This window comes from Falco biarmicus, chromosome Z (genome assembly GCF_023638135.1).
Source record: "Falco biarmicus isolate bFalBia1 chromosome Z, bFalBia1.pri, whole genome shotgun sequence".
Taxonomy (NCBI): domain Eukaryota; kingdom Metazoa; phylum Chordata; class Aves; order Falconiformes; family Falconidae; genus Falco; species Falco biarmicus.
This window is the reverse complement of record NC_079311.1, coordinates 5,279,756-5,304,912: the sequence shown is the minus strand read 5'-3', so window position 1 is coordinate 5,304,912 and position 25,157 is coordinate 5,279,756.

Below are 25,157 nucleotides of genomic sequence, written 5' to 3'. Positions count from 1 at the left end.
AAAAAAAGGTGTTCCCATCATTTTTGGCCAGTGAGGTGACTGAATTGACTCATGAAGGCAGAAATATTCACGTAGCAATCCCAGGAAGTGGCCACGTATGATATCAGAAGGGCTGGTGAAGTTAGCGCATCACCGAAGAGCACAGAAATATTCCCGCTCTTCCTAAGGAAAGATCAAAAAATGGCCAGCTGCTTTCTGCTCCTGACACAGTTACTGCAAGCCACGATGTACGCCACTGAAAGAGCACAGCTTGGTTTTTCAGGTGCCAGAATTGTATTTGCAGTGCTGGTAGCTTAAGAAATTTCTGTTGCATAGAAGCTAATGTCCTAAGTGATTGTTTCTTTAAATATAAGTGGCATTTTAATAAACTCTGTAATAAAAGTACTCAATGTGCTGCAATGTGGTGATTACTGATTCTTTTGGGGACAAACCCTGCTATTATTGTGCAGCAAATATTGCCAATAAGTGCCTTTTATGTGTCTACCCCTGTACTTAACCCACACAGGTAAACGTGTCCCTTGTAGCCATGGTGACAGTCCCTGCTTCCTAGGTCATCATCTTCCTTTTAGCTCTGAAGGTCCCGCTAGGTGAGGTGTGTAAAAACGATGTCACGAGAATTAATTTTATGATTGTTATTTGTTTTACGCTAGAGATCTGAGTGAAGAAACTTAACCTAGATTGCAACCCTCCTGCGGTAGCCCTGTGCAGCACCAAAGGCAGTTCCCAGTCCCTACTAAAGATAGAAGGACAACATCCCAGAAATCATGGAAAACGTATTCCCAGGGAAAACAGGTGTGATGAGAAGGGGGGCACAATAACAAGGCTGTGAATAATATGATCATCTTTATGTGCATTTTAAATCCATTTCTGTCTTTTTTCAGGGTTGGACATTGTGCTGGTTTTGTGTGTGTGTGTTTTGGGTTTTGTTTTGGGTTTTTGTTCGGGTTTTTTGTTTGTTTGGTTGGTTGGTTGGGGTTTTTTTAATTTCTAGTAGGATTTTGTCCACTTCTAGCCATTTTCAGGAGCTAGTATGGTAATAAATATGAAGTAATATATTTTTATAGCATTGTTATTATGAGATTAACTGATTTTGCTATTAAAATTAACTCTAGAGAGACCCTTGGCTGGTCTTGGCTAAAATCTATAAAGGGATGAAGTTGAAGAAGGTTTGCTCCAGTTACTACATACAGTGGGATCAAAAGTGAATAGTTGGATCTGTAAAATAGCATTCCAACTGAAAGCATAATAGTCCCCAGCCATCACATCCAGGGCTTTTCTTGAACAGTGACGACTAATTAACCCAAAAGAATGATGTTTCCTTTGCCTAATGTCTAGTGGGCCAAGGTATCTTTGGGTCACTCTGTGACTCAAAACACATTAAAGTACATGGGCTGGATCCTTGTATGGTTCAAAATAAAGCAACCACTGGGACTCAGCCATGGTAGAACAACTGAGGACACAGAGTGTGGTCCTGACCAAGGGCTTGAGCGCTAAGGTGTATTTAAAAGCATACTGCTTATCAAGTTCAGTGGCCTTTCAGAAACATTTTCTACCACGACTGCAAAAAAACGCCCAAAACAGTTAAAGTTTCTGATTAAGTGTAGCTTAGAGAAATGCAGAGTTTTTCTGAGTTTGGCAGAGAGATGCCAATGTTCAGGAGGAGACGGCCTGGAAAAGGAGACGTCCCAAGGTGTAGCAATGAATTAAGACTTAGTCATAATTTTTCTGTTTCCATTACAGGATGAATTGACTTCACTCTTCACGCTCAGGAAGGGAAGCCGTCCTTTTCTGCACCAGCCCCAAACGTTCACATTCAGAGCAGCTATTTCTTTTGTTACTGAGAGTGAAAAGGCAAAGCTTTTTCTGAACATATTCACAGTCGGTTCTGAGGCAGAAATGAGCTCTGTGATTTTTAGTGCTTTGGATATTAGGATAATTATCAGAAGCTAATGAGTTTTTAAAGGTTTCTAATGTGAACCTATGATTTTAGTACCTCTCTCCTGTCAGAATCTAACTAGGTTACAGACAACATGACATGATCTATGGCCCATTTCTACTAATGACTAAAGCATGAACGTACAGCCTCCTATGAATAACACTCCTCTATGCCTATGACAAGGAGGAAGCTTTGGAAATGTGAAATGCAAGGCTCATGCACTGTCACAAAATAGTTTCAGAAGTTTGTGGGAAGCTACAATAACAACAAACAGGTAACCTCTACCTGTGTGATGAAATAAAAGCTTGTCAGCATTCAACAATGTTTAAAAGCGTAGTTAGAGTGAGCAAAATTTGAGATGGGGAACTGGATGATTTAAGCTGTCTTTCTTTTGAGACCTAGTTCATGCTGATACTAAGTGAAATCCTTTACCATTTGGTGCCTTAATACACATGAAATGGGCCAGTGGGGTAAGTCCACTCCTTAGTGGACAAGTACAGGCATCACAACGTGTTCTCCTTAAAATGAGACACCCTGGTCTGCGATCTCAGCAGGAAAGCTAAGATAAAATGTGAATTACTCTCCAGTCCTTAAGTGTTTTTTTTTTTCCTGAACTGGGGCTGAAGCATCCTGAGAGTGTCTGGGAGAGGAAAGATGCACTGCTGGTGTCTCTTCATAAAGGTGATTATGTGACTTTGGACTGGAATGCTGTTAATTTTGTGCCTGTTTTGAGTATGTTTTCCCATTAAAAAAAAATAAAAAAAGGAAAAAAAAACCATGGGGTAATGGAACAGTGAGAGCAGATTCTCAACCATTATCTCTTGAACATCTATTGAATTTTTGCTACCTTTCATAACACTTGAGGAGTGTTGTTAAGCATCAAAAGATGCTTAATGCTGTACCTTGCTCGTATTCACCTTAATTACTGCACTGACAGTGTTTTTGTTATCTGACAAAATTAGAACCAAACCTCACCCTCTGTCACACTCACTAAACCACCAGAATAATAAAGTGTAGAATACCTTCCCATGTCAGGTACCAGCATGTGATTGTGCATGCTCTGTTTATCTCTGTAGCAGTGTATATAACATATGAAGTGAGAAGAAGAGAACAAATCAAAAACAGAAGGAAAAAAATGGAGAAGTATCTTCTGCTCCATGACAGTTTCAGTTCTGAGGCTGGGAGGTCAAACAAAGTGGTCAGCAAGAGTGATTGCTCACCAGATCTGCCACAAATAAGCTCGTTCTGCATCACTTATTAAAAACCCAAACAACAATAACAACAACAACAAAAGCTTTCCCTATAGAAATGCTCCAAATTCGTCCAAGTTGAATGTAACCTATATACATGCGTGTAATCTATCTATATTGGACTGAAGTTCTTTGGTGCTTTGAGACTCCATTATGTTGCATGTGGTTTCCATTCTTTTGTTTTTATAGCTTTTTGGAATTTATTTTAGATCTTTTGAGACCTCTAACCATTCCCTGGCTAGAAAGATGGGGTTTCAGACTGTTCAATTTGTTTCAGAGCTTCTCATTTCTTGTAGCAACTTTTTGTGTTTTTAATTCGACGTTAGACTTAATGTTCTTTGATTCCAAGCATTGCATCATTAACTACCCTCGTTTTTCCTTTTGCCAGCATATACTAGTCATCTAGAAATAGTGTAATTTCTTAATAAAATACAGTTTCAGTTTTATTGGTTTTGTTCTTTTTTGTATTTATTGGGGAAAATTTTCCCAAATTTTAATTATTTGTTGGCATTATTTTTAATGAATTATGGTATGATATGCTTTTCTGGCTCCATTTTTTTTAAACATGCATAGAGGGAGGGGAAGTATGGACCAACTCTTACAAACATGGGAGTGCTTGGCAGCTTTTGTCAGTGCTTCCACTAGGAAATTTAATAGGCCATGGAAAATAAACTGCCAGAATGAGACAGACTCTGCCAGGCAGGATCCAGTTGTGGAAGTAAACTTATATAAAGTCTCACTGAAGTCACCCCGGCCAAATCAGAAATGGTGTGTAAGGAGATCAAACACAGGCTTCCTTACCATCAGTTGTATTCTTTTAGGTTATTTGCTGATCTCCTGGGGAATCTAAGTTTACATAACTCACACACCAAAGAGATGAAAGGAGTTATTCCTGGAAAGTAATGTAGAGCTTTCTTTAACTTATTATTTCATACTATCTCCAAGTTGTGTAGTTTTGGGATTTTTTTTTAATCAAGTTTTCCTTCTGCTGGGTCTCTGGCTTGTGATTTCAGACCTACCTTGTTAGGTATGCTAAAAAACTGGGGGAAAGTAAACTACGTTTCAGTAAGCTGGGCGATCAAAATACGGTGGTGGCTAAACAGCATCATTCATCTAAAACCCTTCTACCCCTATACTTCTCCTGCTGTTGCAGCTGGAGGAATGAACTGCTTTTTTTGAATATCAGCAGAAAATAACAGTAGCCTTGTTCCCTGCGCAACTGCAGTGGCAAGTCTAGTGCATCACTCAGGGCCAAGTCTATGCCATTTCTTCTCCTTTAGGATTATGTGTTCTATGGGTGGATGCAGCAGCAGCAGCACCAACATCCTGCACGTGTCTCCTGAACCAAAGATTTCCAGCTAAGGCTCAGGGAGTTTTTCTGCTGTAAGCTCCCGAAAAGGCATAAGTATTTTCATTAGGAACTCATCCAAAGACTGGAGGGCTTGAACTGATGTAACTGGCATCTTCTTTGATATCCACCATTTTAGGTTTAAAGGCACAAACCCAGCTGGCATTTAGCAACTTATCACTGAGCAGCTGAGCTGCAGTAACGATTCATGTTCTGTAAACCATGGCAATTCAAAATGAAACAGTTTTGCTTACTCACCAAAATGAGCCATGCTTCAAATTCATTTGAGTTTCCCTAAAGCCATCTATGAATTCAGTACAACTAACTACAGGAATGTGAACTGCTTGGTGACAATAGATGTTTGCTGGGTCAGATCTACAGTTGCTGCTTATGCTAGAAAACTTCACATGTAGCACTTAAATAAGGTGCCATCTTGATGTGCATCCTCTTCCAGTGGAAATAATCTCTTTAAGCAGGGACTATGCACATTTATTTACATGTCATACTTGTGTTGTTTTACAAAGCAGTGGAATAAATAATCAGATACTTAATTAGGAGCGTGCACTGCTGAACAGGAAGCCTGTAGTTATTTTATGGAAAGCCTGTATAATGGTGCACTACATGACATGGATGACTGGGAATCAATGTTTCCATGTGGTGATCGCAGTGCCAAGTACACTAGTTAAACAAAAATTGCATGCTGAGACTGACCATTATATGGCAGTTTTGAAATGAAGCATGAGCTTTCTGCTCATGAGATGAGGCATCGGTTTTCTATTAGCTGAACACACATCAGTGGCCATAAACAAACAAAGATGAGTCACTACAAATTAAGTGGAAAATCTGAAACTGAAAGCTCTGTGCATCGAACTGATTTTCTAAGGGTGAGGTGTTGGCCAGCCCCAATAGGAGTTCTCTGAGAAGGGCAGGATGCATTCATCTCTCCAAATTTACACCTTTGCACAGCTCCACAGAGCTCCCCCACAGCTGTGGTCCAGCACACGCAGCAGAGGCCAGGAAGGGTGTTATTTCACACTGCTGCAACTTCTGCTCCCATCAGTTTTCAAGGAAGAACTTAATATTCGTGCTTCCCTTTTTAATTTTGTATCTGCGAGCAAAGGACATAGCATGCAATGTGATGTTGCTGACTAGCCAGCATTTCCCATAATTAATAGGTGCCACAGGCAACATGGTGAGGCTGCTTCTACAACACCGCCTAAAGATTTTCTCTCTGTTGCTGTTATTTCGATGAGTTTCCAGCTCAGAAGCTCCTGTGTTTCAGCCATTTGTTATCTCTGCTCATTGCAGTGCCTCCAGGGAGAGCATGAACAATCCCTCTGATTGGAAGTGCTCCCCTGGAACCATGTGGTTCCTCCACAGAAGAACGTTAGCGTCATTCAATACTTCGGAGCCAGCACCCTTCCTGAAACAGCATGACTTGCTGCCATGTAAACACCATACACACAAACTTGCTATTGCCTGCCATGTAAGAGCGCTCTGCACTTCCAAACCCCTTCTGCCTTATTCACCCTTTCAGGAAACCATCTCCGAAGCCAGTGCTCACCGTAATTATTTTCTTCAATTTCTCCATCGCACTCTCTTGAAAACTGCTGCCTATTTGTTCTTCTTCCTAACAGAGCAGAACAGCTGGCCCGGGCTCTGATACAACACCAATGACTGAGATTTTCCAGGCCCATGTTTCAGCCATGTACCTATTTTTTGCCTAGTACCCCCTGTTTACGTTCTGATTCCAAGATTATCTGCAGGCAGTTCACCGATACCTTGGTGGGTTTTTTTTTGGTTTGGGTTGGTTTGTTTGTTTGTTTGTTTGTTTTTTTGTGGTGATGGTGGTGAGGCTTTGGGGTATTTTTTACAGTGTTGCTTGCAAAGCAGCTCCTAGGACAGCAAGCCCTAGCATGGTGCACTCATCATGCATATATTTAGCACCCTAATCTCTGCAACCAGTGCTTGTTATACTTTTCTTGACGTTTTCTGGTATGCTTTTTGACATCTGCTTCAAACTCCTGCAGCCTTTTCAGTCCTGATATTCACTTGTTTCATCTGATGTTGTTTTCATAGTCTCTAGATATGCAGATTCATTGCTTTCCTTCAAGTCTTGTCTGCTCAGTCATACTGGGGCAGCCGGTCCTGCAGGTTTTTCTGTTATTACTCAGCCCCAAAATCTTTACAGAGTCTTTTGGGAACAATGTACTTCATTGGTATTTTAACATTGCATTACTTTTCCTTAAAAAAATAACCACAAAAACGACCCAACAAGAAACTGCAAATTATACACTAGCCTTATCCTCTGAGGAGCTGTAAGACCACGAGATGTAAAGCTCTGTTTTCTGACAGAAATATGACAATTTCATGGCATACTGTCAGAGCAGGAGGGATGGTAAAAGACTCCTTTGCAATGTAAGCGGTTGGGTCAAGGTGGGTTTTTGTGTCTGTCCTGTGGCACTACTTGCGAAAAATGTCCCTTTCAAACTGTGGAAAAGTCTGGCAAGTGTCATGACTTTCTGGCATCACATGCATCAGATATCCTTGCTCGCCTCCTTCCTCTCCCTGTTGAAGACATTTGAGCATTTTACAGTTCTTCCCACCAACATGCAGGTTTGTCTAAGTACAGTTTATGTGTGCAAATATCAGGATGCAAACAAAAGAAACCTTTGAGATTTTGTGCGATTCTCAAATTACACTGAAGGAGTAAACCATTAAGCATCACATTCAGATAAACAATTCACAACAAATGTTTTGACAAATCTGTTGCCTTTTCTGCTTGAGATTTATCTGTGAAGAGATTTTACATTTTTTCTCATTTGTTATTGAAAATTGTTCAGCCATGATATCTACAGAAGAAAAGCATCACCCCATGAATCCTTAAAGTACAATTTGCTAAAATTGCTAATGCTGACAGTTTTCTTATTGACTGCCCATACTGTAATTGACCACATGGCACTGCTCCTGACTGTGTACCTTTTTGCAGAACAGGAGGATGGGCTGGCTATGTTTTTTTTGTCAACATATGTATGATAAAGGCATAAATATATGTGAGTTTCTGTGATACTGCCTGCATGCACATTTATGCAAATACATGTTTGTGAGCTAGCTTCCATTGTTCATGCAAATCCTTACAAACCCATAAGCATGCAAACAAGATAGGGCCCAGAATAATATCCAATTGAATTCCCATTTTTTAATTAAAAAAAAAAAAAAAAAGGCCAAATACTTACAGCTATACACATCAAATGCCCTAAACCAGATTCTGTTCTAAGTTAGATAGTCTCCAGTCACATTACTATTAGTTTAGAGTAATATAATTCAGGTTAATGTTGGCTAATCGTATTTATAGAGCAAATGAAGAACAATCAATAGTGTTGTATTTTCAGTTATTTTGCTAAAATAAATGGCCATAAAGCATTTGGAGCTAAGGTCAAGTTATTCGTACGCTCTTATCCTTAAAGAAATGAAGAAAGTATGCTGCTGTTAACTATTGTAAGTTATGTAATATATTAACTGTATGTTACAATGTTAAATGTATTTTGTATTACCATATTAATATACAAATGAAGTTAACATAGCTCTGCAACTTATAATCAACAGGGTATCCACACTGGATATTATTTTTTTTTTTCTTCTCCTTTGTTCTAGCATTGGTATTTGATATTGGTCAGGAAAGGTTTGCTAAAACAACCAGGGGAATTTTAAATTCAATTATATAAGACCATATGTTTTAGATATCCTAATATCTAATTGTGCATTGCATATTGTCAGTTAATATGTAACTGTAAAACATAGTGTTTCAATTATACTTTCAACACCTGTGGTTAGGAAGAGGTGGACCTTGTGTAGCCCGTAAAATTCACAGGCTTTTTCTCTCCTTTGAAAAATCTACTACTGTCACCTCTTTTCTTGGTTCATCAGTTTACTTCCAGTAAATGTACAGGAAGCTCATGTTCAGAGCCCATTTTTGCTGTCTTCCAGAGGACTTCCCACCACCCACCGAGGGCAAATTCCTGGACCAGACTGTGCTACTAACAAGATGACTTCAGGCAAGTGCTAAAGAGACTGACCCACTGGTCTTTGTTTTATTAGGAGTCATCTGAAAGCCCATGAATTTTTCACAGCCTCTTCTAAAGGGAACACATCTCCAATAAAGCCTGTGTTACAGTCACACTTTGAAACTCGGTGTTTAAATGGGATCAGAATTAGGCAGAATGAGTTCATCTGTCTTTCTTGATTACGCTTCATTTTTTTCCACAGACACCAAGAGAGAAGATCTCCATTTTAATGTAGGTTCAGCAACAATCATATAGAACATCACAGAGCTGAAAACTAATGATTTTTGAGGCATAAGGCACAAAAGCATAAGCGATTGGGAGTAAGGGCTCTGTGAAATATGTAAGTGATCTTGCAAGGTTTTCCTTTTCTCTGTATCCTTGTGCACATCAGCAGCATTTTTAAATGAAAAAGCAGTACTTCCATCTTGTTGTTTCCCTATCAAAAATTACAAGTGATCTGACAACTTGGTTCTACACTCTACACGGGTAACTTTTGTCAATACCGGGCATGCTGCCTTTTCTGTCCTCTTCAGAGGTGTTTAAAAATCCTCATGGTTTGTTTGTCTGTTTTTTTTTTTTCCTGGTGAATGAGCTGTTTTCAATAAGAAGGAAGAACTGACAGTTATTTTCTTATTTCATAATGATCAATATGTTTACAGTATGAGAAAATATCTGTAAACAGTGACAGTTCAGACCTTACTGTAGAGGTGGGGGAGGCCAAATGGACAACTGATTTTCTACAGAAATTGATGTCTCCTTAGATCTGTAAACATTGACCTAAAGTACTTGACTTCCTGAGGTGAAATAAGTTACTTCCAGCAGTTGCTAAGATATCATTAATAATCATACGTGCAATAAATAACAACATCCGAATTAGCTCCTAAGAGATATATGGCTGCAAATTGCAGCAACAAATCACTGTGTGTGTAAGAGAATGATCATTACTCCAGTGTGTACAAAAGCTGTTTTAACAACTGTATTCTTTATGGTGAAGCTCACCCTAATTAGCCTTTCAGATTCCCGAGGGAAATGTCTGCAGAGCATTTGACATTGTGATGTTTGATCTAGCGGGGGGGGGTGGGGTGGGGTGGGGGGGTGGGGAAGGGAGATTTGTTTCTAAACCTAGAAAGCACGGGGCCACGAGCTTCACTTTCAATTAGGTCACTTCTGTTAATGGAGGTGGGAAGTAAATAGTCCTTTCAGAAAAATAGTTTGGGAGTAAATGAATAATTAATCAGTTTGGTATATGTAAATGTTTCACGAGATAGCTATTTAGTGGCAGGACCATCTTATTATTAACTGCATGCACATGAGTACACATGTGCATGCAGAAAAATCGCTGCTGTTCTTCCTTTTCCTCTGCAGGCTCTGTACCAGTGAGGCTTTTCCCATCGACCTACCCTGCTAACAAGTGCTGGAATCTTTTAGCAAGTTGCTAAAATAATGCAGTAGGTCAGGTTTTGCTAACCCAGATACCAGGGAGGCAGGCTGAGGCTGGTGCTCACACGGAGCCATCCATCCTCTGCAAAGATGCTAGACTGGAATCAGTCAGGCAGGGAAGTGTCTGACGGTTGGACACACCAATTGTTAAACTGTAGGCGATTCATTTCCTAAAGGAGGTCTGAAAACCAATGTTGAGTTTCTGAGCTTACCTGGGAAGGCTGAGGTTCTTTAAAAGAAGGAAATCCATTACTTTGCATATTGGACAACCTGTCAAATGGGCGCATAAAAACTGGTACCCCTCCCATAGACAGCAGATCTGGATCAGGCTACTTCCAAGGCTGGCACTTTTTGCAAAGCAACACACTCACCAAACAGAGGGAAGATGACGATGGTGGCAGGGAAGATGCCCATGTGTTACATGACAGCTGTTAGTGCATTGCTCAGCAAGCAGGATGCCCGGGCTCACACCGATATTTCCAGCAATCCTAGAAGAGCGGCCAAACAGCAGGCTCAGGAAGATGGGGTTAGAACATAAAAAAGGAACAGGATTTAAGCTACTTCCTTTTTTTTGAGAGGGACAAAGACCTTTCCGGCTGCCTCACTGAAATTGCAACCTGCCCTTTTATTCTCATATGTTTTATAGAGAACCTAGAAACCTTTATGGAGCTATAGATTCTGCCATGATTGCAAGTTACCTGGTGTCCTTTTGTGGATTTAAGTCTGTATTTGATACCTATGTAGTATCTAGGGAATGGTTTGAGACAGCAGTGTTATTTGCTCAGACGTCCCAGCCATAAAACCATGTACCTGGTGTTTGCAATTATCTTTGACGAAATAGATTTAAAAATCAAAGAGAAATCACTTGGTAAGACATGCACACATAAATCAGCACTTTTTAAAAAAGGAAGTATTAGGTAGGTTTGCTACTGTACTGCTAGCCTACTGCTCGTTACAGAATCATACTTCCTAGAGTAAAAATATTACGTTTTCACTGCATGCCCTGGCAGCTCCAACTCTAATGAGAGCAGTTTATAAAAGTCCTTTCTAATAGGTTGACAACATAAAATGATGCTGAGAGCTTACAAACTAAGGAAATGCAGTACAGTCTGCTTATGTTGCTTGTTTGAAATGACTGTTCTGGAAAGAGAGGAATCATGTCATGGAAAACATTTGCTGCAGTTTAGGTTCGGCTACTATCCTAAACTATTCTCATGATCAAATTGAGCCAATTCCCACTTCCCAACACTCCCCCTGTACCCCATCATGTTTTACATTTATTTATTTTTATAAACAGCTGATGCAAACTTTGAAAAGTTTGTGATGGGGATTGTATTTTCATACTTCAATGGCATAAAGTTTCTTTTAAAAGTATGTGTTAAATGACACAGCGTATCAAATATGGCTCTTGTTTTTTATGTTATTGAAGGTGGAAACACCTTTGATATTTAGGGAGGGCTTATATGTTAGAGGAAAACTGCTGTATAACTGAAATGTAATCATTGACATCCTTTGCATAACAATTATGGTCTGGTTTACTAAGTTTTCTTTTTTGCCCTCTGTTGCATTATGAAGTGACACAGCAAGGTAGATTAAGTGGATCACTGGCTGCTCCGGAGATGTAGTTTTGATCCTATCTTTAGTACAGTTTTCTGAAATATGCAATAAATTTGCCCAGTGGAAATGTGATAACTTGTAAATTCATAAGTCTATTGTAGTGCAAGGCATAAATCCCACTGTTCAGAAGAGAGTTGTAGGTAGGCTTGAGAGAGTATATGAGCTAGGGATTCATTCCTGAGAGGGTCAGGTTGTAAGGCGCTGCATCAACAAGCACTTCAGCATGTGCATAAGTCCCTTTGAAGCCAGCCAGACTCAACACATACTTAAGTGCTTTGCTGAATAAAGGTGGGAACTAGTGTGTTTAGCTTTTAGCACATGCTCAAACATTTTTTTCTAAACCAGGGCCCGAGTCGTTTAAAAAAAAAAATTATACGCACATGCACTGGCACCACATGCTAGACGGTTTATGAAGAGTAAGTTTTTCCACAACAGAATCAGCAGGAACTATTATTAAACACAGTCATGTCAATAACACGTAGCATGGATCTGTGAGCCAAGTGGAAAATAGCTCTTGCGCTCACCGATCTGCTCTGACGGGAAAATGGGACTCCCCAACACCAAAGCAAAGTAGACGTTACAGACTGAAACTGATAAGTGGAAAGGGATACCAATAAAAGTCCAGATGCCTTCTGGAGCACGTGTGAGTATACATGAAGCTAGAAAGCATGTTGATTATTAAAAAAAAATAAAAAAAGTTTTTTTGTTTTTTCCCCTTGATTTGGCCCTTTTTAGTAATTGTCATTTTTCAAGGTGTACAAAGAAAATCTGAGGGTTTTTTTTCTAGTGTACAGGCCTCTGGATAATGTCCTTGCTTGTCCTTTTCCTTGTTCTTTTATGTGTCAGCAATTATTGACCTCAACCTTCATTTTTGATGAGCTATATAAAACATTAATAAATGATGAGGGAAAAAAAATGTTGTGGCGCATGATAAAATCACCTGTATTACAAATAAAATGTTCACTTCTGAGATCACCAGCTATTTTTACATTCAGTGCTCAGAGTGTTTAAACACAGTAGTGCTTCAAATGAAATGAAGAAGAAAATCCATTAACAAATGGGGTTTTGTTAGAAGTGGGTAAGAATGATGGTTCTGTACTCAGGACTGGTAAAATGTGAGTGAGGAAAATGTAAAGCTTTCCTCAGTGAAAACTATAAACATGGACGCTATGCTCTGGTTTTAAAAAGAGGATCTGAGACAATAGGGAAAGTCAAAGGGAGAACTGGATTTCATATCTGAGTTAAAGTCGCCCATGGGAGGGAAAGAAAGGCTTTTACAAAATATGCCCTTTCCAAGAAGAAAATCTTGTTCATACTTATTCCCTGTGTCATGTGTCTGTGTTTCTAGCAGAGGTAACAGCATCTCTGCGAGGAAGATGGCTTCTCCAGCGTGGTGAAATCACAGACCCACCGCAGCTGAGTTTATCCACGCCTTTCACTGTCTTTCTGTAAAATGTGCGTCAAAGAGAAAACCATTAAACTGTCAATAACGCTGTGTCTTGCAAAAAATCTGCAGTTTTAATGCTATGGTGAAGCTTCCTACAGGATCTGGATAGAGGCACGTAGTATTTGTTTAAGGCTTAGTTTGCTCTTAAGGGGTGTGAAAGCTTGGTTTATCCATCACGTCTCATATCAAGCTGACCCTTTATCACAGCTCCGTGCAGAAGTTCGTTAAAAATTAAAGGAAAAGATGTGCATAACTATTTATTTTGCGACATTAGCAGTGGCCAAGCCAGGCTGCTCTGTCTACCAGATCCCAGGGGAGCCAGCCGTAGGTGTCTGTGCCAGGGCTCAGAGGCACAAATGGCTGGGAGGGAAGCATGGAGCCGTGGACATACTGGTGCACATTGCACCACCATGGATTCATGAGGCTCAGCCCGTCTTCCTTACTGCAATCCTCCTCTTGCTTCGTTGCTAGCTTCTCGCACTTCTGTTCTTGCAAGGTAAGGCTGCCAATGTACACCTTCCTCCTTAACCCGTGTCCTCCAACTCAGAAAGAGACAGGCAGCAGTCATGAAACAAAACCAGCTTTTTTTTCCTCAACATGAAAGAGCCAGACATATACTCTGGTCAGGGCTACCTGAGTGAAAGGAGTCTTGGCTCTCTGTCCCTTCTCACTAGGAGGGAAAGATAATGCTTACATCCACAGATGCTTCTCCCTGCTCTTTGCCCATCCCTTGTGGATAGAGGCAGAGGGGGCATGGGCAGGAGCGGTCTTGTGGGATGCTCCTAGCTCTTCTTCACAGCAAAGATGGAAGCAGGTGCAGCAGGCAGGTCCATAATGTATAATATTCTGCTGTTGCCAGGCAGCACCCAGCAAGGAAATTCCCCAAAGTGGGACAATCTGGGTTGTTTACTCAGTGAGCAGTTTGTGGGAGCTTACACCGTGAGTTAATACTGAATTAGGTGGATAATTGAGCTATACTGGTATAGGATATACTATGAAAGAGAAGTTATTAGCCATGTATGTCTTCAACATTCCTCTCACTCTGCTCCACCCCCCTCCCCCCCAACCCCAGAGGGGAAGGAAGACTTTCTTTGGAAGGATGAGGGATACAGTAGATCCTGGTTGTCCGCAGGTAGGATTAATTGAAAACTCCCAGGTCCAGCCATGTGATGCAGCTGAGTCCCTGATCTGTGCTAGGCTGAGAACCAGGTCATCCCCCCCGCTGGCTCAAGCTGCTCTGCCAAAAATGCCTGGTGTCCACCTCGGAACAGAGATAGGGTGCATTTTAGCCTGTGCAGGATGACTAAAGGACTGGGATCTGGCAAAAGGCCACGCACAGAGCAGGAGTTAAACACAGACGTACAGCCTGAAAATCCATATGCTTCCACTAAGGATGTTCACTGGCTGAAGTCTCTGTATTATTGCTGGTTAAATTTGAGTGGATTAGTCTTCCTGAGATCACAAACTGTATTGAAGTGTTTTACGTGGGCAAATGAGCAACACTATGGTTAACAAAGTAAAAAAAAAAATAATAAATTTACACAGTGTCGCTAAGTTTAAGCACCTAAATCCATGTATAGATTCCTAAAATAAGTCTGGTTCTCAGAAGGTCATAATTTTTTGAGAATGAAGCTTGTAATTTAGGTAACTAGATGTAAACTGCAGTGCCTGAGTTTAGCTAGTTGGGAAGTAACATTTCTGACTTTAAACAAATGCTTTCTGCCTTTGGAGACTACATCGTTGCTGGAAATGCAAGAAATTCGCATGTACAGTGTTTTACAGACATGTTCTGTTCTTAATTTTTTCCACAAAGAAACAATGATTAAAAAAAAAAAAAAGTCTGTGAGCTTTTTTAAAGTAGAAGATAATTAATGTAAATCAGTCCTTAGAAACAATACAGGCTTATTTTCACATTTGTTTAGGATTAAGCTGCTTCCACAAAGTACTTCCACATGTATGCTAATTAGTTTTATAACAAAACCAACCATCCCACAATGAAGAGTGAAGACAAAAGTCTTATGAACCGTGCCTTATTCAATCAACGTTTATCTTCATGTTCCAGGCCAGCGGGGTCCCCTTCGGGGTTAGCTTCTGCTGAGCACGGTAGACTCCCATTGCTCAGCACCTGACCGAGCTGGAAGACCTCTGGGTGCTTCGGGTGGATAGCAAGCATCCTTTTGGACAAACTCCTGCACAGGTTGTTCGTGTGCAGGAGATTGTACACATTCCTCCAGAGTACTGCCGAGACACTATTTTGTTTCACTGTCCCAGCCATGCAAGAGCCAGAGTTGCAATATGTTTATTTTTTGCCCCATTTTGGGGTTAGTAATATGAATTGCTCTGGCTGTTGCTTTTACTTTCTTTCAGTATCAAAAGCAAATACTTTTATTTTAATACCAGTCTGAACCAACTGTCAATAGTACATTGGTTATTGCTAGGGGAAATTGTATATTCTCACTTTTTTTTTACTTCTTTTTTCAGTCTCTACCCTGTTCCTGCTGCTGGGACCTGCCCTGTGTGGGATAACAGCCCTCTGTCTCAGCTGTGACGGAGTAGCTCTTGATGTATGTACTTATAAACACATGCAACCCCAATGCAATAACCTTCCATTTTATCTGGATTACTTTGCCTATACCATAAATGAAACCGGATGGGATGTCACTAATATATTTATTGTATATTTGAGTCTAAGGATGCAGCCAAGCAAGGATTCGATGGCAAGCAGAGCCACGATAGCCTGGTGTAGCCCATGCTGCTGGCTGCAGCAGAGAAGACACTATAGCCTTGCTTTCTGCCCCTGCCTCCACGCTTAGCTCTGCCAGCGCAACTATTTGTGTTTGCACTGTAAACTGGGTCACTAAAATGACGAAGGTTAAAGATAGCCTCCTTTCTGGAGGGGTAATGAAAGGGAACTTTCTATCCAGCCTTGCCCATGAAGTCAGCACATAATCTAACTGAGCCCTTGGAAAGCTGGGAAGGTCTTACAGCCCAGCCTGGTCTCACAGCTGTTACCATAAGTGCACTTTTTCTTGTGTACCTTGGCGCGCTCCGAATTTCTGGTTCCTTCAGAACCAGAGTCCTGAGCACCCATCTGATATGCTGCCACACTACCAGTGATGCAAGCAAAGATGTTCTTTAATGGAAACCAGAACACGGGGTCAGGTGGTGAATGCATAGGTGTCGCCCACAGAGGGGCTGCACACCTGCCAGCCAGAACAAAATCTAGTCTGGGTGCTATAATTTAATTTCTCTTTCCTCAGAGATTTCTTTTATTCTTTTGTAGCAACATCATTATTTGAAGGATCAAGGCCAGACCTTGCCACAGTTTTCTCAGAGCCAGGATAGGCAACAAGATTATGGAAAAGAAACAGCGATGGCTCCTTTTTTCATACGGTTTTTCAGGGCACACTCATGCTTGCAAATCCAAGCCCTGTCTGGGTCCTGCCACTGCATGCCACCACCTGAATATGCCTGATTTGTGTGTCCAACATGCTTAGAACATAATCGTATTTTGGTATTTTGATGGAGGTCAGTAATTATTAAAGATCACACCCTGCCATTGCAGTATACACAAATCGTATTTTGGAGGCAGATAAGGGTACACGAATTCTTTTCAGAGTGAAGAGTGATTCTGCCTTGTCAGACATCTGTCGATACTGCTATTTCTGAACTTCAGTGGATGCTGCATCACACAGCCACTTTGGTTTTTGTTGTCAAAGCAATTTCTTCTGCAGTTCTTCAGCTGCCTCTCTGCTTTTGGTGCCTGATACTCTTTGCTGTCGGTGACTGGGTGGACATGTGTTATTTTCAGCAGTGCAGCATCTCTGCCATAAGCTCTTTGAGATGCACATAGATATGCTCCTAGCATCTCGCATAGACCTGGCCCTCGGGGTAGTTACAGCTGACCAAAGACAAATTTGGTACCAATTACCAAAGACTGAAAAGGTAAATGGAAGGTGTTCTGTTTCACTTTTGCTAGTTCAATGTTGAAGGGTGTCCCAGGTGAAAGGTATCAGTAGCAGCATACTTAGCTCCTTGAGATTTGTTCTGGGTTGAATCCAGCATGTGTCCACTTCACGCAGCTTGTCAGATCCAAAACTGAGGCAATTTATATCAAGGATGCATGGCTGAGAAAACTGCAAGATCATGAAAATGGTGCATTAACATCCGCGCTTTTTTGGGTGATAAGAGACTATAAACATGAGGGCTAGGATCAAATAGAAATACAAATTGCGGTACTTCCATCTTCAGAAAATCATGCAGGGGATGTGAGAAAGAAGGCAGAGGACAAACCTTTCAAGGTTACAATAGACAATGGCAAGGTGTCAGTGCTGGGTGCAGGGGCACGCTTAAACAATGGGATGTACTTACAACCTCCCTGTATAACAAATAATAATCATGTAATTAAAATTCTGTTCTTAACTGCACGTGCTTCTTTATGAAGCCTCTGAAACAAGAGCAGCTTTTGTCAGTGTACCTTAAGCAATTTCCAGAGCAGCATAAATCAGGGCAGGTGGAGCCCAAATCTAAAGAAGGGGTAGGGAGAGAGGTAGACAGCTGCAAACGCTTTGTCTGAAGCTGTGTGGATGTGGTCCTCCAGGCTGTGGGATTTGAGAAGGGGGCCCAAACCATCTGCAGCTGCCACTAAACTTGAGCTTGTAATTTGAAGCAAAGGAAGGACCTTTGCACGGGAGCAGGAGTGTTCTGCAGGGAGCTGTGTGCATCCCAGTACAGCATTCTCGTAGCCTATATTACAACGGTACAACTTTTGTGTATAAGGACCTCTTAAGCTGGAATGAACATTTCCTCTTGGCTTCCTCCTGGGAAAGTATCCATCTTCTACTGGAAGATCAACTGAGCTCTTCCACTGGATCAACATGACAAAAATAATAAAGGATTTACTTCATTCTGCACAGGCCGAATTTCACCTGAACAGGGCAAATTTTTGGCCTGCCAAAAACCCTGGCTCTTTCCCCTCCTTTTTTTGTTGACAGGAACAGATTCAGGTCTCAGAAGATGAGAGCAATGCCACCTGAGAAATTCATAGATTTACTCAAGGTGTAGATCTTCCTAACATGTCCTGCCGGGAATTTTTATTTATTTTTTTCTTTTAAGAATTAAATATTAGCATCAGTGCATAGGCTGATGTGATTTAATAGCACAACAGGAATCCCATTGCAGCTTAAAATAGTTTTTAATCTTCTGCATGGTATTGGAAACAGCTGGATTAGAGCAGACACAACCTTGAAGGAGATCAGCCAAGCGAAGTCATTAGGGTGCATTTTCAGAGCAATACATAGTGATTTAGCCACACGACTCCCATTAGTATAAATCACTAAATCACTATGCACCACTTTTAAATATATCACCTAGAGTCACTTTCTTTAGGAACCTCATGGAGTAGTTTCATAGAACAAGCCTGAAAATCCTTTATCGCACTAATATTTATTTGCCTTAGCCCACTCCTAAAATGGTATTCTTTGCACTACTGCACTTGATTAATTAATTGAAAAGTCTTGTATGGGTGTTTTGCACTCTGCCATTTACATTTGAAGTTGTCACGTGGGCTTCAAGTAAGACTTTAACCGAGAGATACATAGTTTTATGTTCACCTTTATTCAGGAACGTACATTTCACAGCTTTCAGCTCTATGTCTACATGCACTACTAACGAGCCGGTGGATACTTGAACATCTTTCTGAAAGGCAGCAGATAAGGAAATTTGACTATCTAAAATGAAACAACCATTGTAATTTTCCCTCCATGCTTAATAGTTAAAAAACCTAAACCTAAATCTTCTATTTCAAAGTAAACTGCTATCCACTTTTAACTAATAATACATTTAACTGCTTGACACATCAGCTGGAATGATTAAATTATGTAGCAGTAGAGATATCTCAGGAAGCAATGACAGGTGGTACAAACCTACCAACAGCAGTTTGAAATTGGGGGGGGGGGGGGGGGGGAGCATTTTCAAATGTCAAGACACTAGCATCAGCCTCACTGTTTTCTTGTGAAATATAGTTTCTAGTTTATACATGTGTTTGCCACTCAGTCGTCATGTCTTGTGTGCTGCTCACACCTTTTCAGCTCTGTTCTGACTGAGAGATGTGTGCAGATGTGCACCTGCATATACATAGGGGAATACACGTAAGGGCCAAGTCATGCTCTTCCTCCTTTTTGTGTTGTTAGAAGGATGCTGGAGAGAAAGTGTGTTTGCAGGACACTGCCCCTAGCTTAGGCAGAAGAATGCTGAAAGAGGAAGGCCCCACCTGGAATGAACACAAACCCCTGCTGATAAGCACGATACGGTGTTTTTTTCTTTCAGATCAGCCTATGGAGAGAGAAGGACAGATGGAGAGACCATCATATTTGCACTCCTCTCTTTGACAAGACTGTAGTTCAGGATTTCTTAGCTAATCCACCCTGCTGGGCATTTGAGAGTTTTTTTCCTGCAGCTTTAACGTGGCACTGGGGTCTAGCCTGTGTCAGCAATGGGTTACGATTGCGCTCAGAGTTTGAACCCCAGTAGAAGTAGTCTCCATGCTCCTTCTTCCTCTTGTAATGCAGCTGTTGAGGGAGACCTGAAAGCCAGTTTTTCTCTCAGTATTTCATTAATCCGGAAGCTATGCATACATATGATTTGATTGAAGCTCACCACTTGTTGGACGAGGTCTCTGTGTCATTTTCAGTTACGGCAAGGCTGAGAAAACCACTCCTACTAAGCTGTTAAGATATTTGTAAAGGAACAGCTCTAGAATCATCCAGAGCCAGCTTAGGATACATCAAGGTGCAAAGTCAGTGAGAATTAGCCCTGGGTACTGATGATGGATGCTATCTGCTGCACCACTGCATTTTACACCATTGGCTTTTCAATAGGAAATCCTCAGACAAACAAAGTGGGGTCAGCCACACAAAAGTTTTATCATATAGCTGTTGAAGAACCACTTGTGCTTGCAGATGCTGTTGGATGTCCTTGCTGTTGAGGAGTCACATAAAGCAGGCAACAGTCACCAAGGGAAAGCTACTGAAAGCATCAGTGCTGGTGAGGGCTGAGGGAGGATCAGAAGGTAACAAGCTGTAAGCACACCTCCCTACTAGGTAATTGAATTTCTAGTGAAAGGTGTACGTGTTGAAGTGCTTAATGTATATTTCTGCTTCCCTCAGAGTCTGACTAACCTTTCTTGGCAGGCTGTTTGCTGGTTTTGGAGCCACCAAAAGGCGTGCCCACCAGGCAGATGGGTGTCTAGCTGCTTCATGCTGAACAGCTTGAAATGCCTAGTGCCAAAGAGTTGGACTAATTTCTCCAGGAGATGAGGGTGATCCAAGCTGGGTTTTCCATGCCTAGTATTAAACACTATAGTTTCCTTTCCAATGTGGAACCTATTTTTGCACAGCTTGATTTATCCAGCCTTGTGAAACATAGGGTTCTGAGAAGACCTCTGGTCCTTGTGGAATTAAAAAGTAATTATTCCAGTCCTCTAATGGGACAGGAAGAGACAGGTCTGGTGATTCATTTCCTATACTCTTCGCTGGTTTTCCTCCTCAGAGGCAAGGACAGAAGCACTCCTCCTTCCTTCTGTGCAAGGCTCCATCTCAGTCTAACAAGCATTCAGCAGCAACGACCTCCTGAAAAAGTGGTCCCCAAGAGAATTCCCTCTTTGCAGGAAGCCCATGTGCTCTTATTAAAGCATTCGATACGACACATCCTCTGGATCTGTCTTCCCAATGAATCAAAATCAGCATCCATGAAGCCTAAAACTGTTAATTCTGTAACCAGACATAATTGCAAACAAACACTGTAACAATTTTTGATTGCTTTTAGGAAATCATAGAAAAATAAGAATTATGTCAGAAAGATCAATGGGATAATTTATTCATGCTTTTCCAAGCCTTGGACCTCCTTAACTTAATGTATAGGTGTATTTTCCAATAAATAACAGACTGCTTTGATTTCTAGCATTATTTTTAGAATTTGCCAAACAAAAATATTATTTTGTTCAACACATATAGAAGATGAATTGAATAGGCCTTTAAGGAATTTTAAATTATTGGTAAGATCCCTGTCTACATGATGAGAGAAAAATACTACTTCTCTGCAGTGCAAGTTACATATTTAGTAGTTTCTCTACACCAAAAATATAGTCCATTAATCATGTCAGAATACCTTATTTAGTTTAGGTCTTTATGTCTAGCAAACCATTTAGTTTAAACTAAAGATCTGTAAGCATCCTTTTTATGTTTGAGGGAATTCTGTGTTTCAACGTCATAATTTTTTTTTTTTTAAAGCTTCACCTGGAATTAAAGCAAAACCTAAAACCTTTTTTTTTTTTTTTTCCAAATCGAAATTCCACAGTATTCCCTTTAAAAATAAGAAACAGTAGAAACCATTTGGTGTTTTTGAAAAGGAAATATGTTTCTTAGTCTCGCTAGTCTCTGTGGTTTCCCACAGGCTGACCTGGCAAGGCACTGAAGAGCCTGGGAGCTGGGAGGCACTGGAAACTTGACGAATGTCTTCAGAATTCAGGAGCCAGAACTTCATAGCTCTCTTTTGGGCAGGCTGTTAGGAAATGCATAAAAGTCATCAGACTCCAAGATCGAGGGTTTGGTGGTTGAAAGGAGTCCAGAATCTATTAACTTTTAGAATTACCCGATTCAATTAAGCACATCACCAAGAAGTGAGGCCAAGGCATTGGTAGGGAATCTGGAAAGAGGGTGTGATTAGTCTCCACAGATATGAGTGGAGTAAAGTCAGGAGGCAGAGTAGGTATACTGAAGCCAAAAGAAATATTTGGTACGTGTGTGAATAGGTATATCATTAATTAATTTTGGTGGCAGATGGTGTCTAACTAGCAGAGCCATGAAGATCTGAAAGAGACTTCCAATTTCATGCAGAGGGGTCAAAAAAAACTCCTTTTAAGTTGCAGCACTCTGGTTATAAGCATTTAATAGGACTCTAATATGGGCAACAGGGGATGGACTTTATGAACCACAATGAACTCAAGGAACCTCGCCACCTTGTGTTCAACAAACTACTTCAGTTTCTCCAAATCAGCATTTTCCTACAAAGCTGCTGTCAGATTTCCAAGTTACTCTACTTACATGCCAGCAGCGCGGATGAGACTACAGGGTGCTGATGTCAATTGGTGGTAAACGGTACCTTCTTCACTGTAGGAGGAGAACCCCACTGCAGACAGGCAACTTGATGAAACCTTTCAGATACAATAGTGGTCTTCATCAATGCTTCGACATGCAGTCAGGTTGAAGGTGATAGGGCTCGATGTCTGAATGCCATTGCAAGTAAGTGTGCAGAAAAGGCAGATCTGTCAAAACTCTCCCTCAGAATGGGCATACTGTAGCTGTTCCAAACGTTTAGTTGGCATGACCTCTCTGTGCACAAACTGTGGGTGCTCTGTGTCACACATTCCTGGGGACCAGATAAAGAGCACTGCCATCCCTTTCCACCCTGTGTTTTAGTTTGTTTTAACTGGAAATAAGTATGTAGGAAGTGGAAAGGAGGGGTAGAGTCATCCTAATTTGACTGTAGTTACAGCGTGGCTGGACACTCAGATCAAGGTTTTGGAAAATATTCCACAGAACCTCACAGCTCACATTCCCCAATGGGAATTTTGCATTCATTTTAGCAGGACATAGATTTCAGCCTGGTATTTGTAAAGCTGTGACGTACTAAATCAGTTCCCTCCTGGGGAAATTTAAGGGATAATTGTGCTACCTTGGACCTTTCTATGACAACATTACACCATCAATTGTATCAGCAATATCCCTTGAAAGAGGTCTTTGCTAGTGATTCCTTACTGGCAAGAATACCTTTCTTTCAATCTCTTTGACTTTTCTTTGTCTTTGATAGTGTCAGGCAATGGAATTTATCTTACTTATTTGTCCATGATGTCACCTAGAATTTCTTGCTATTAATTTAGGATTTCTAAGATGTCAAAGTCTATCCATTTGTGAACATAACAAAAAAAACAACAAAAAACCAGAACACAAACAACAAACCAAAACCCAACAACCGTAGGAAAAGAAGCTGAATAAAGTAGTTTGAAAAGATAATTTTGGTTTATTTTTTATATAAAACCCACTCTGCTGATTCTGTTTAAGCTTTAAGAGGAGGGAAGCTTCCAAAGCTGAGGTGCTTTAGTTTGCCAGTCAAGACCAGAGGGGATGTTTTACTTGAAATTAGAAACCTAACAATACTGGAAGTGCTGTAAGAGCCTTAACAATAACCTGCCTAAATTGTTATTACATTCTCTAAAGTGTATTTCAGCTTTCAGAGCCTCTGCATAAGAGACACCAGTGGAAAAAACTTTTCCATCTTTTTATTTCCCCGTCCTCAATGCTTCATGCTTCTCTGGAGTGCTCTGAAAATACTGTTCTTAAATAGAAGGGCACACCAGAATGATCCATTAATCTTTCTGTTGCTCATTTTTTTTTGTTGTGCCTTTTCCTCTCATCACAGTATCCCCAGATTTGACAAACAGCAGGGCTACCTGATGTTCTGTGGATATGCCCGTATTTGGAGCAACTCATGCAAACTCCTGGCAATATGTTCAAATAATCATTGGTGATAAGCAGTAATAGTTGACGGAATGGCTCCTCTGCAACAAAAACCACCTGTGATCACATTAATGCTGATTATTGCATATTATTTATAAACTAATGACAAGTGTATTTTGCATAAGAAAATCATGAATGTAGTCAGTGTCTGACATTGCTTATAAAAAAAGGAATATTTGCTTTTGTTGTGTAGATAGTGCTCTACTTCACTTGCACAAGCCTTGACTTGGAACCTTAAGCCTTTGCCCAAAAAGCAGGAGTGGGACAATTCCCATTGAAGTCAGTGACACTGATCTTGTGGAGTGAAACGCATGCTTAAACGTTTGTTGGACACACAACTTCCATGAGGTTTGTCCTGGGACTGTGTAAAAGTGTTGCCTACCTGATAGATGCTTTTTGGGGTCACATTTTTGCCCCCAGTACTAAGTTCTTCAGGCTCTTTAATGTGACCATACCAATGCATTCTATCACGGAACAGTCACTTTCCCAATACAGAAAAAAATCTAAGTATCAATAAAAGGCAGAGAATACCATAAATGCTAGTATGATGTTGTTTTATCCCTGCACCTGTTGTGATGGCAGATGAAAAGCTATGTATTCCAGCAATGAGCACATTTAGAACGCTGACTGTCCATCTCTGGGGCAAAGAAGCAGAGCAAGTACAGGCTGTGCCCCAGAGATGATGGGCTGTGGCAGCGCTTGACCAGCTTGGCTGTCCCCCTAAAGACTGGTGAATGGGAGGGGAAGGACTACATCTTTCAGTGACCAAAGCCACCAAATATTTGCAATCAGCTGCCTGTGCAAGATGAAAAAGAAATGAGTCAGCCAATTTATCACCAGGTGGCTTCGGATGTTTCTTTGTTTCTCCTTTGTGTGCGCTTTTACATTCTTGGGAAAGGTTCTGGTTTGGGATTATTCAACAAACCTGATATTAAGAGATTAAAAAAACAAAACAAAACAAAACCAAAACACAAAAAATGACATTTTGTTTCTCTGAAGACAGCATGGAAGTATTATGCTCTGTCCCAGATTACTATGTTATTTTTGGCAGGACCACACATTATTTGCTAAGAATTAGACATACCAGGTGTTTCAGTAGCTTAAGAAATTAACTAACAAATGAGCAAAGGAGATGCATTGAAGAGTTAAGAAACTGGTTTTTGATGTGAATCATGTTCACAGAAGTTTGCTCATATTTGGTCTAGGCCAAATCCTTAGCTGTAGTGCATGTAGTTGAGATGAATGGGAAGTGTAACAGTAGATGTGATGAATCCGTTTAGCTAAAAATCCAGCCTTTTGACCAATTTAGTGCAGTCTTGAGTCTTTAAATTATACTTTGAAGACCTCAAGAGAGCTGTCTGTCAACCTGTGGTCACTGAGTCTTCTTGAGCAACACCAAATGATGCCTATGGGTCACAGTACACCTGGTCTTAATTTTTTCAAGTAATTATTTTCTTGTTGATCTTCTGGGTGAAGAACAT